The sequence below is a fragment of the Macrobrachium nipponense genome, chromosome 24, assembly GCF_015104395.2.
Source record: "Macrobrachium nipponense isolate FS-2020 chromosome 24, ASM1510439v2, whole genome shotgun sequence".
NCBI lineage: Eukaryota > Metazoa > Arthropoda > Malacostraca > Decapoda > Palaemonidae > Macrobrachium > Macrobrachium nipponense.
The window spans coordinates 48,059,362-48,070,822 of NC_061091.1; the positions used below are offsets into that span (position 1 = coordinate 48,059,362).

General features: G+C 35.5%; 1 protein-coding gene and 1 long non-coding RNA gene across 8 annotated transcripts in view; one reads left to right on the forward strand and one right to left on the reverse strand.

Annotated features, from left to right (window-relative positions):
• Positions 1-11,461, reverse strand: part of LOC135205604 (uncharacterized) — a 630,437-nt gene that overhangs the window by 424,514 nt on the left and 194,462 nt on the right. The window lies entirely within an intron of this gene.
• LOC135204187 (uncharacterized) lies at positions 1,158-6,778 on the forward strand. The gene is made up of 3 exons (XR_010312123.1): positions 1,158-1,235; positions 2,589-2,701; positions 6,262-6,778. It is a non-coding gene; the product is annotated as an uncharacterized LOC135204187 (long non-coding RNA).

Genomic DNA, 11,461 nt, shown 5'->3' on the forward strand with positions numbered 1-11,461 from the left:
AATTATTATATTTAACTTTTATTTTGTTCCATTTTTATTGATATTAATACTGACTTTTTTTAATTTGTATATTTTGTATATTTTACAGCCCTGATGATGAGACCCAAAGTCTCGAAAATTTGGAAAATAAATGTATGATACTACGCTGGCTTTTCTACTCTATATATATATATATATATATATATATATATATATATATATATATATATATATATATATATATATTATATATATAAGCATTCGTATAGAAGTAATGACAGGCATCATTAGGGGTTACTGTAAAAAGAATTTAAGTTTTTTTTCCATGAGTTTTAAGAGAAAACGGGTTTTAGGAAAATGGAAGTGAAGAAATACTTGATCCTCTAAAAGTTGTTGGCTGTTCGTCGTAACGAAGAGAACGTGATTTCGGAACATTTTGCTTTCGAGGTTGAGAGAAATTCTGGAGTGTTCTTTTTGCTCTTTTAAGCATACGTGGTGGGAAAATATTATATATATATATATATATATATATATATATATATATATATATATATATATAATTTTATGTCTACTGCAATAGGATATTTAAAGTCTTGCCATTGCTAATTAGGAGACAATTACGAGTTCAAATATTGCGTGATAGTTAAGGGTTCAGTTTTGTCATTTAGTAGTCACTTTTATATATGCCTCTATATATAATATATATATATATATATATATATATATATGTGTGTGTGTATGTATATGTATGTATGTATGTAGTATGTATGTATGTATGTATGAGTGTGTATGCATATATATATGTATTATAGAGATATATATATATATATATATATATATAAAATTATATTCCAGCACGTATGCTTAAAAGAGCAAAAGAACACTCCAGAATTTCTCTCAACCTCGAAAGCAAAATGTTCCGAAATCACGTTCTCTTTGAATCCCCCAAAGAAGCTGACCTCGGAGAAACGTCAGTTGGGCCATCAAAAGGAAAGTCTCCCGGGGGTTCCATTCTGCATTTTAAGTCGAGGCGTCTCAGGTGATGGCCACAGGTCATGATGGTCTTGGGGGCGTTGGAAACTAGAGGGGAGGCAGAGGGAGGAGGAGGAGTTATGTGGAGATTATTGAGGGCGTTAACTAGATGGTTGAGACTATATAAGCCCCAGTTAAGGTTGGTCCGGGAGAGTATTTTTTCAGTTAGCTCCTGAGTCAGTGTCGCTCTGCATTCCTGCTCTTCTGAGGACCCCGATTTAAAGGTGCGATTATTAGTCACTGTAAAATTTCGTCTTTAACCACTTGGCTTTATCTGATGCTTTCACAGACAGACGTCTTTGTGTCTGTCTGATAATTCTTTATTCTGAACAAATATCTATTTCTTTATCTCCCGATAATACCTGTTTACCGTAGAGTAATTACATTCATGTTTCACTTTACTAGTTTCTAACTCTAAACCACTGCATTTACTTCACTCAAGTTTGATTTGTTTTGCGTCCATGAGTATCTACTTATTTCTTAGTTTGATAATAGTTCACTGCAAAAAATGTTCGTTTACAACATTTGTTATAACCAAAATCTGATTCTAAATTACTGTTTACTCTGAATAACTAACACTTTGTCTTCGTTTGCTGCAATTAATTCCAGACAGAAATCTACTTCTTTGAGTCTAATTGGCATCAAAAGTTCTTGAATGAAAGCATTTTCATATAAAAAAACTAAGAGATTCATTAAAGTGTTCTGACATTACAATCATAAGTATCGGTTTATCATCCTTATCATTCACCATTATTTTTTTAGTGAACATTCTCCAGCAGAGATCAATTTAAAGGCCACATATTTTGTAATGATTTTCTCTAGACTTCAAATACTATGATAGTGAGAAGTCTCTGGCTTTCAGAATCTGCCAGGATGCTCAACAATGGAGTTACGACGAACAGCCAACAACTTTTAGAGAATCAAGTATTTCATCACCTCCATTTTCCTAAAACCCGTTTTCTCTTAAACTCATGAAAAAATTTAAATTCTTTTTACAGTAACCTCGAATGATGCCTGTCATTACTTCTATAAGCATGCAAAGGCACAAACAAACTTGAGTCAAGACTGCATCAAATTTTTCACATACGTCACGTCGGTGTCGAATGGTAGTAACTGTTTGCCATGACAATTTCAATCGAAATCTGTTTACTATGTCTGATCTCACTGTGATTAATTAGTCTGGTAAAATATTTATCATATTTTTTTTTTCAGGACAATTATCTTTTTAAGCACGATAGATTAGCCTTTTGTCCTTTTACAATAAACTCATGCCCACACTTTTTCAATCACATACTATTAATTTTAAAGCGTAGTCACATACAATACCTCTTAATTTCACCTGTGTAGCCTCTTAATCCGACATAATTACCTCTTAATTCTAAATACATGGTCTCCTATCCACACATGATTACCTTGCAATTTTGCAAAAAGGGCCTATGACCTCTGACAATCAGCCCCCTTCCTCTTCATTTCTAAACGACGGCTTCCTCCTGTTGCACAATGATCCATTGGTTCAACCTCCCCCGACGACCTCTGCACTTGGCACGAATTGGCCTCTCACCCTCTCAATTTTACAGGAATGGTCTGCAACCCCAAAACCGCCCTCCTGCTCTTCGTGGCAACAACATACGCAATCGGAGCTGTGACGTCACAACCAATCTGGCCCTCACAAGACGTTCTCGACAACCAGGCGAGCAAAAAAATTGTTTCCTTAACATTCAGTCCATCGAGCTTTTACGTTATTCGTTCTGTTAGTCATTTTCAAATTCTACTTCCCCCTACTATTGAGTCTTTTTTATATATATAATTATTAAATTTATTTTCATGCTTCGCTATTTTCTTCTACGTAATATTTCTTACGGAAAATTTTATTTGTTATTTCTATCTATTTATCTACTTTTGCTTTTCATCTCCATTTACGAGGGAGGGACATTGCATCATTGCTTACTCAAAGTCATTCTGTGTTGCTCACAATATACGCACAAGGTTTCTTCCAAGTTTCCAGAATGAATCATTCCCTTTGGTGACTTTTGTTTCGAAGAGATTTTTAGGATGAAGAAACAAAGCGGTCAGGACTTCTTTGGATTTCTTCCAAGCTTACGTTACCATCATGTTAATGTTATTCGTGCTTCAAGATCCAAAACAGTATTTCGCTTCCTTCTCATCCGATTTTTTTCTCTTTCTATTGTTTTCGACAGGACTAAGTTACAGAAGATTATTAGGTTACCCGTCTCATTTGAACTTTGCAGTCACTTCGAAGAGTATTCACTGAGTTTTATATATATATATATATATATATCTATATATATATATATATATATATATATTAATATATGTATAAAAATACTGTTTGCCTCAATCTTGACTGTTTTTTCTTTTTTTAAGCTCCAGGCCTGAATTGAACAATGATTTTTTAACTTCAGCGACTCTTCCAAATACAAAAGCTTTCTCAGAAATAATAATAATAATAATAATAATAATAATAATAATAATAATAATAATAATAATAATAATAATAATAATAATAATTACAGTATTTACAATAAATACTCAAACAGTTCATCTGTCTCCTCTCACCAGCGAGACAACCGAACTAACCAGAGAGGAGTTGGGTGGAGCGGGCTGAATCTATACTATTCTAAGCAGCCATATTTACGTGTATATATATATATATATATATATTAATATATATATATATATATATATATATATATATATATATATATATATATATAAGGCGGTCCCCAGCTGTCGTCGGGGTGCTGATAAGCGAAGGCCGCCGTTGACTGGAGCTCAGCGGTTTGTGGTGTTTGGTTATCGGCACCTTACGGCTCCAATAACTGAAACTCGCCATAAAACTAGACTGCCAGTGGCTGAGTCTGCCAATGGCTGGGGGGCTAACTGTATTCGTGTATATATATATATATATAATATATATATATATATATATATATTATGTATATTATATATATATATATATATATATATATATATATATATATATATATATATATATAAATTTATATATTACATATATATATACACACGTGGTCCCGGTTGTCGGTGGCGATCAGGTTATATGGCGCTTGTTTAACACCATAAAATCAGCGATTTATGGTGCCATAACGGGCCACGTTTTGGTTATTGGCGAAATAAGGCGCTGATGGTGGAGTTGTGGCGCCATAATATACCTAACAGAGGCGTGATTCTATGGTAGGGGTGTAAGAATACTATCACCGTAGGTCCTGCGTGTTGTAAAAGGCGACTAAAAGGACAGCTGCTTCCTTGTAGTCTTACTTTTTATTGAAAGGGCTAGGCCCACCACCAATAACTGTGGAAACTTCTGCCTTACAACCGTACTCTTTAGTAAAAGGCTAAGCCCACCACCGATAACTGTGGAAAACTGTCCCTGTCAATATTCTCACTTTCATTTACCACCGTTATCTGCGTTATAAAATCCTTGAGAAAGGCAAATGGTAAATGTGAAACGATTTGCCATGTAGCACTTCAATATTTAAGGCAAATTAACTTAACAACACCCCATCAACATAAACTTCGCATTTGCTTCATTCATGAATAATATTAAATAACTTAACATATTTAGGGTAATGACAAAACCTTCCCGTGATCATCTAAAGAAAAATAAGAAGGGGATCTCTGCTACATAATATGTCTAATACTTACATTTAATCTGTGCAAGTTCTGCTATTAAAATTGAAACCAGCTTGTGCAACTCTAGGCATTTAACCATTTCTTTTCTAATCTACTGAAAATAACCAGACTGAACATTTTCGCTACTACCGACGAAAGTGCAGTCTTCCTAGTTACCAAATGCCGACAAGCCGCCTTTCTTTCGTTCCCTGGTTATGACTTCTAATTCCCAATCATCATGCTATTTCTTCATTCCATATTCCGCAAAGCAATACAGATAGTACACAACGATCCATTTCAATTCCAGTTAAAATAATCTCAACAGTAATACCAATATCATAGCCTGGTGTTTTCTATCTCTGAAGTTTTTTCTTAATGATTCCAACGTCGAAAAAACCGAATTCATTCAAAGCCATATTCAGATCTTCGACAGCTTTTTCTATATCAATCACGTAATATCTCTTATCCATCTTACATAAAATCTCTTCCTAGTGCTGCCTTTCTTCTACTGATGTTATTTACAAATCCTCCATTTTGAAAGTTATTTCCTCTTTTTATTTTGACCAGTAAATATGTCATAAATAATAATGTGGGCTACTTGAGCACCAATGGTACTGACTGCAAACATGGCTTGTCTACAGCATCAGGCTATTTGTCCAATTGTCCTTCCTTACCCCTTCTTAATCTTAGCTTTACTTCACTATTTAGACTTGGATATTTAGCACGTTCTACTTTGTATTCTTTATCTCCTCCCTGACATTCTTCTATATTTACTGACTGTTTTTGTTAGTTCTTTATTTATCCCAAGTCTCATTCGATATCCAAGGTTTCTGTCTTGTTTCCCTGTGACCCAGTAGTTCTTTTTTAGCTGATTTATATACATTCTTGATGTTAAACCAACCCCATTAATTGTTTGCTTCTTACCCACATCATAGTACTCTTTTCCAGCAAACCAATATAATACATTCATGATGTTAAACCAATACGTACTGATTATCTGTTTCTCATGAGATATGATTTCTACAACTGCAAATCTTCTTGTAAAGTCAGTTCCCAAACCCCGGTGTTTATCTACAAGAAGCTTTATGGCATAAAACCTAGATATTCTCATTGTTTTAGTGTGGCAATGGCAAGTTGATGATCACTGCCAACATTTGCTGATCTGGAGTTCCCAACATTAAAGGTTGTGAGATCCACTTTGCTTCTTTGTCTGACAACTGGAAATGTCCAAGTTTATTTATAAATGTCCTTTTGTTTGAAAAATACCTCCAGCTACTTGATTACATACAGCACAAAATTGCACCCAATCTTCGTTTGTAGTGTTTCAAATACCTTTCTTACCCATTAAATTCACTTAAATGCTTCTACAGTCACATCCACATCACACACAATTGTCTCTATTTGCTGAGAACATTCTGTTGTTCTACATAAAATCCACATTGATTTCTTCGAAGAATTCATGCTTGGTACGTAAACATACAATACTACTTCTACTGCACTGTCTTGAATCAAATGTTGCCAGCAGTATTCTGCTCACAACTCTCGAGTCAATCAGCGAACATTGATGGTAAACTGTTCCTCATTTTCTCTCTTCACTAGGACAACGGCCACGCAACGGTTCCCATGTCACTCTGGCACCTCCCGTTGTTCTACCCAGATCCCCTGGTAAGGAGCAACAACAACGTCCTGAAGAGGAACTCTGAAATCCTGAACACCCTCCTGGGATCGGGGGCCCTCAGCAACATGAAGAACAACGGTAGGAGACGATAAGTCATCTCGGGGATATGACCAACCAGACTGGCCTTTTATTTCCCACAACCGCTTCGCTATAGTCAGCAGGCCTTAGAAAAATAAAAACCATGAAAAGGGGAACTTTGAATATCATTCGCACAACAACAACGACAGCCGCAGCAGTGATAAGAAAATAAATGTACTATTACTTTTTACCATTATTCGAGCCGACAGCAACGACGTTAATAGCAAAAAACACCAGCCACAAAAATAATAAAATACTCTTTTAATGCGCATTATTTCTTACCACAACCACATACGCCATTTCTTCCTCTATTCTAAATATCCGTTTCAGTACAAGTAATATAATGGCCTATTCACACCAAAGATCCGCTAATTAGTATACTACAGTATTGAATTCCTGTAAAGTGTATTTGTTCAACATCTAGTTTTAATAAATTCGCCTCCGTTGTGTAGCGGAATTTCAAAAGAAAATACTTTTACTGCTTCTACAATCACTTAATACCTCTCGAGCCTCAATGTATCCCACTGTTTGATCATATCAGACTCCCATTGTCTGTTTCAAGTTTCCGATCGCTGCATTTTGGGGTGGTCCTTAAACATAATCCGGTTCCTAAAAGATTTTCTTTTCAAAGGCAAAGAGACTGGGTATTCCAGAACCCGTAACAAGGCCACGACGGAGGAGAAAACTAATGGAAACAACACGTAAGACATGAAATGTAAAGAATAAGATAAGATGTAAGAAATGGTGACAAAAACGGAAGACTTAAAATGTACGTGAGTGAGAAATTATGATATAACGAAAGGGAAAGGGGGGAAAATAAATAGAAACATTCCTTATAAAAGAGCCACAACTAGATACCAGCGTCAATTAATTATAATGACGGAAATGGCGGTGAAGGAGAGGCACGAAGGACAAAAATAATAAAATACAAGTATGAATGAAGGAACCAGAAGACAGAAATGGACGATCGTAAAACGAAATAAAGCACTAAACAACCGAGAGGTGGGTGAAACAAAAGGACACGAAAAGTAACGAAGAGGATATCTCTACAATAATAAGGTAATCTGGTAAAACTGAACAAGAAATGACAATAGTATAAATGGCATAACAATGAAGGGATGAGGACTTTAAGGGAAGAATAAGTGATGAAAAAAGAAAAAAGAAAATAACGGGAGAGTTAAATAAAATATGATTGAGAGGGCAGTACGATACTGACAACTTTTGGCTATCTCTTCTCTTCTTTCCCATTTCTTTTGACCTTGAGGCTTTATCTTTATCCTTCCCCTTTCTACTGCTCGTTTTCTGCAACCCGGAGCCACAGAAGGACTTTAGGATGCCAAGAAATAATGCTACCATAACGCAATTAAGCAAAAACAAAATGAAAAAAAAAACAGGTGCAGAGAACGGACCTGATACGACGCTGAAAATTAAATTAATGGAGCTAAATATTCTGCAGAAAATTCAATATTCAGTTGAAAATTCAAATTAGAACTGCTTGAAAGAATAACGAAATGACTGACAACAGGGTGAGAAATTATTATTGTTATCGGTTAAAACTTTCAAGATTACTATTGGACACAACTTCATATAAATATATAAAAAGGGACAAAGTAAGCAGTCACGGAACATAATACTTATATGTGAAATGAGAGATAAGCACTTACTGTTAGAGAGGTGTAATAAAAGTAACATAAGGTTAGCTTCTGCATTCTAACAAGTTAACACCAATCATTCAAAACTAACCAACATGAGGTTAAGCTAAAATCGTTTCTTAATGTAGAGAAGCCAACCATATCTCTCTCTCTCTCTCTCTCTCTCTCTCTCTCTCTCTCTCTCTCTCTCTCTCTCTCTCTCTTCCTCCTCAGAAAAGGTTATAAATAATCAAGTAGGGCTCTTCTTCCCCGATTCATTTACATGGGTGTCTATAATGGACACTGGCGCATTGCGTGCAAGTAACTGATAAGACAGGCCAGAACATCTCCTAGACTGACCTGGTACTGGAGAGGGAAAAAAAAAAGGTGTGATAAATTGTCCTCGTCACAGATACTGAGTGCGGAACAAAAGTGTTAGGCCTATAGGATAACGGAACGCCACGAAAATGGTAAACTTAATGAAAGGAATCGTTGTCAAGTATAGATGCAAGTTTTCACGAGGAACTGAAGAGAGAAAATCGTCAGAGGAAAGAGGACAAGACTTAATCCACAAACTAGACACAAAAATAAGGTCCAGGGAAAAACTAAAAAAAAAAAAACAAAGACAAGAAAGTGAAAAGAAGCCCAAAGAAAATAGACAAATCATTACCTAGGGACAATGAGAATATATTTTTATAATATAAAGACAATGAAAATATATTTTTATAATAATAATTATATCTTTGTTTTAACAGACCAATGAGCTGATTAACAGCTCTCCTAGGGCTGGCCCGAAGGATTAGATATTTTTTTACGTGGCTAAAAACCAATTGGTTTCTTAACAACGGAACCTACAGCTTATTGTGGGATCCAAACCACATTATATCGAGAAATAAATTTCTAATCATCAGAAATAAATTCCACTGATTCCTTGCTAGTCGTGTACGGAACCTACTCGTCTAGTGAGGAACTGGTAAATAATAGGATCCAAAGGAATTATTAAGAGGGTCCAAAGGAATACACAAAGACTAATCCTCAAAGCCAGGCAAAAGATCCCAAGGAACAAGAACAGTTCATAATCCCAAGAAAAGAGCTGAAGTAAAAGGACGAGGCACAATCCCCAGACAAAGGACGTGCAAAGGAAGGCCTGAGAGACCCAAGAGTGGAAGCGAAGCGTTGAGAAGGAAAGAGCTCATAAAGTAACGCAAGACTAAAGATAATGACGGAGGTGTTCCAGATAATGAGCGGCACGTGAAGTCAATTCCTCAACATACTGCGCCGCCGCTCACTCAACATCAGAAGTGTGGGCGGACCTCATACAACGCTTGACGTAGATTTACGAATAAGAAAACCAGGGTGCAAATCTTACTCCTCATATGGGCCTTGTTTTAAAGGGTAGAAGTAGGTGTGTGTGTGTGTGTGTGTGTGTGTGTATGAAAAAAAAATTTTTTTTTAATATATTACTGCAATAAAATTCATCAAGTCAATTTTATCTTGGAAATTTTATTATGGAACTGTAAAGCTTGAACAATATTATTTTCCCGTAAATCCTTAAAGGCGTACGAAAAAAATTTTTTTGAACAGTTCTGTACATTTATTCACAATTAATTTGATTTCTGCAACAAAAAAGAATTGGGTAAAAACTTCGCCAAAACATCGAGTATCTCAAATCATACAAAGAAATTCCAATTAAATATTAAAAATTATGTCCCAATACCAATAAAATCTAATAATCAGGAAAACTATAATCTTCCTTTCACCATGGAAGAACTAGAAAATTTCCTGAAACTTGCAAGTCCACAGCTCCAGGGGAAGACAATATTAGATATGAAATGATAAAAAATTTACCAGATGAAAGAGATAATTAGTGATGTAAGAGGATAGCGACATGAGCATTTCCAGAATACAGAACATTTGTCATTTGTCTTCCCTTTATCTATGTCTACGCGCACATTTGGAATCAGGAAAACACAACCTTTTGTGTCTACAGAAATCCTACATGAATATAGCGAGCAGACCGATTACACGTATTATTTCAAATTTGTGTTCATTTAATCATAAGCAACACAGAAGGAGGCATACAATCCTCAAATAATTCATAAACCTATTCCCCCCCCCCCTCTCTCTCTCTCTCTCTCTCTCTCTCTGTATATATGTATATGTGTATGTATGTGTACATGTATATGTATATATATATGTATATATATACATATACATGTACAGATATTGTTTTTGTCCAGATATTGTTTTTGTCGGGCCTGGGCTAAATGCTAGTAGGTTTGCTCCTCCCACTTGTCTTCGCTTTTCAGAAAAGCGGTCAGAGTGTTGTAGATTTTATCAGTACTGTATTTATTATCATTAGTATTCGCCAGACTAGTACTTATTCATCATTGGCACTTATCGCAGGCATTATGAATCTGGTCGAAGCAGCGTCAGTGGTTACTATGAAGGAAAGATAAACAACGGTTTTTCTGCAAGATCTTTCGACTCAATGTCTAGCAGAAAATCCGTTGTTTATCTTGACTTCGTGGCTTATACCTATATATATATATATATATATATATATATATATATATATATGTGTGTGTGTGTATATATATATATATGTATATATATATAAAGGTATAAGCCACGAAGTCAAGATAAACAACGGATTTTCTGCTAGACATTGAGTCGAAAGATCTTGCAGAAAAACCGTTGTTTATCTTTCCTTCATAGTAACCACTGACGCTGCTTCGACCAGATTCATAATGCCTGCGATAAGTGCCAATGATAAATAAGTACTAGTCTGGCGAATACTAATGACAATAAATACAGTACTGATAAAATCTACAACACTCTGACCGCTTTTCTGAAAAGCGAAGACAAGTGGGAGGAGCAACCTACTAGCATTTAGCCCAGGCCCGACAAAAACAATATCTGGAATAGAACGAAAAGGAAAGGTTTAGCCACGTAATGAGATTTGCTCTTACGCTAAAGGAAGAACATTTTAAGTCAGGAAAAACAAACATGCGAGAGATTTCAGAAGCTTGGAAGCACATGGAAAGCAACACTCACTGAAACGTGAAATTCAGGGAGGATTATCGATTTCGATAGAATACGTACATGTGAGAAAAGGGTCCCTGACGGGTGTTACAAAGCCAGGTGTCAAAGGCATGAATTCTCCTCATGAGTTCTGCCTAATTGTTTCTGTTGTTCTATTGCTTATAATCAATTCGTGTGAAAGCTGTAGCCAGAAGTGAGATCACTCATTTTTATATGTGCATTGTTTGAAAAGTTCCTCAAGACTTTCAAAATATTAAGTTAAAGGTTGGTGAACTTTTGACAAGCATTTGATAAAACGCCAGAATATAGCAAGGTAAATTTAGAGTGGTATAAAAATCAAGCATGGGAACGTATGGAGAGCATATAA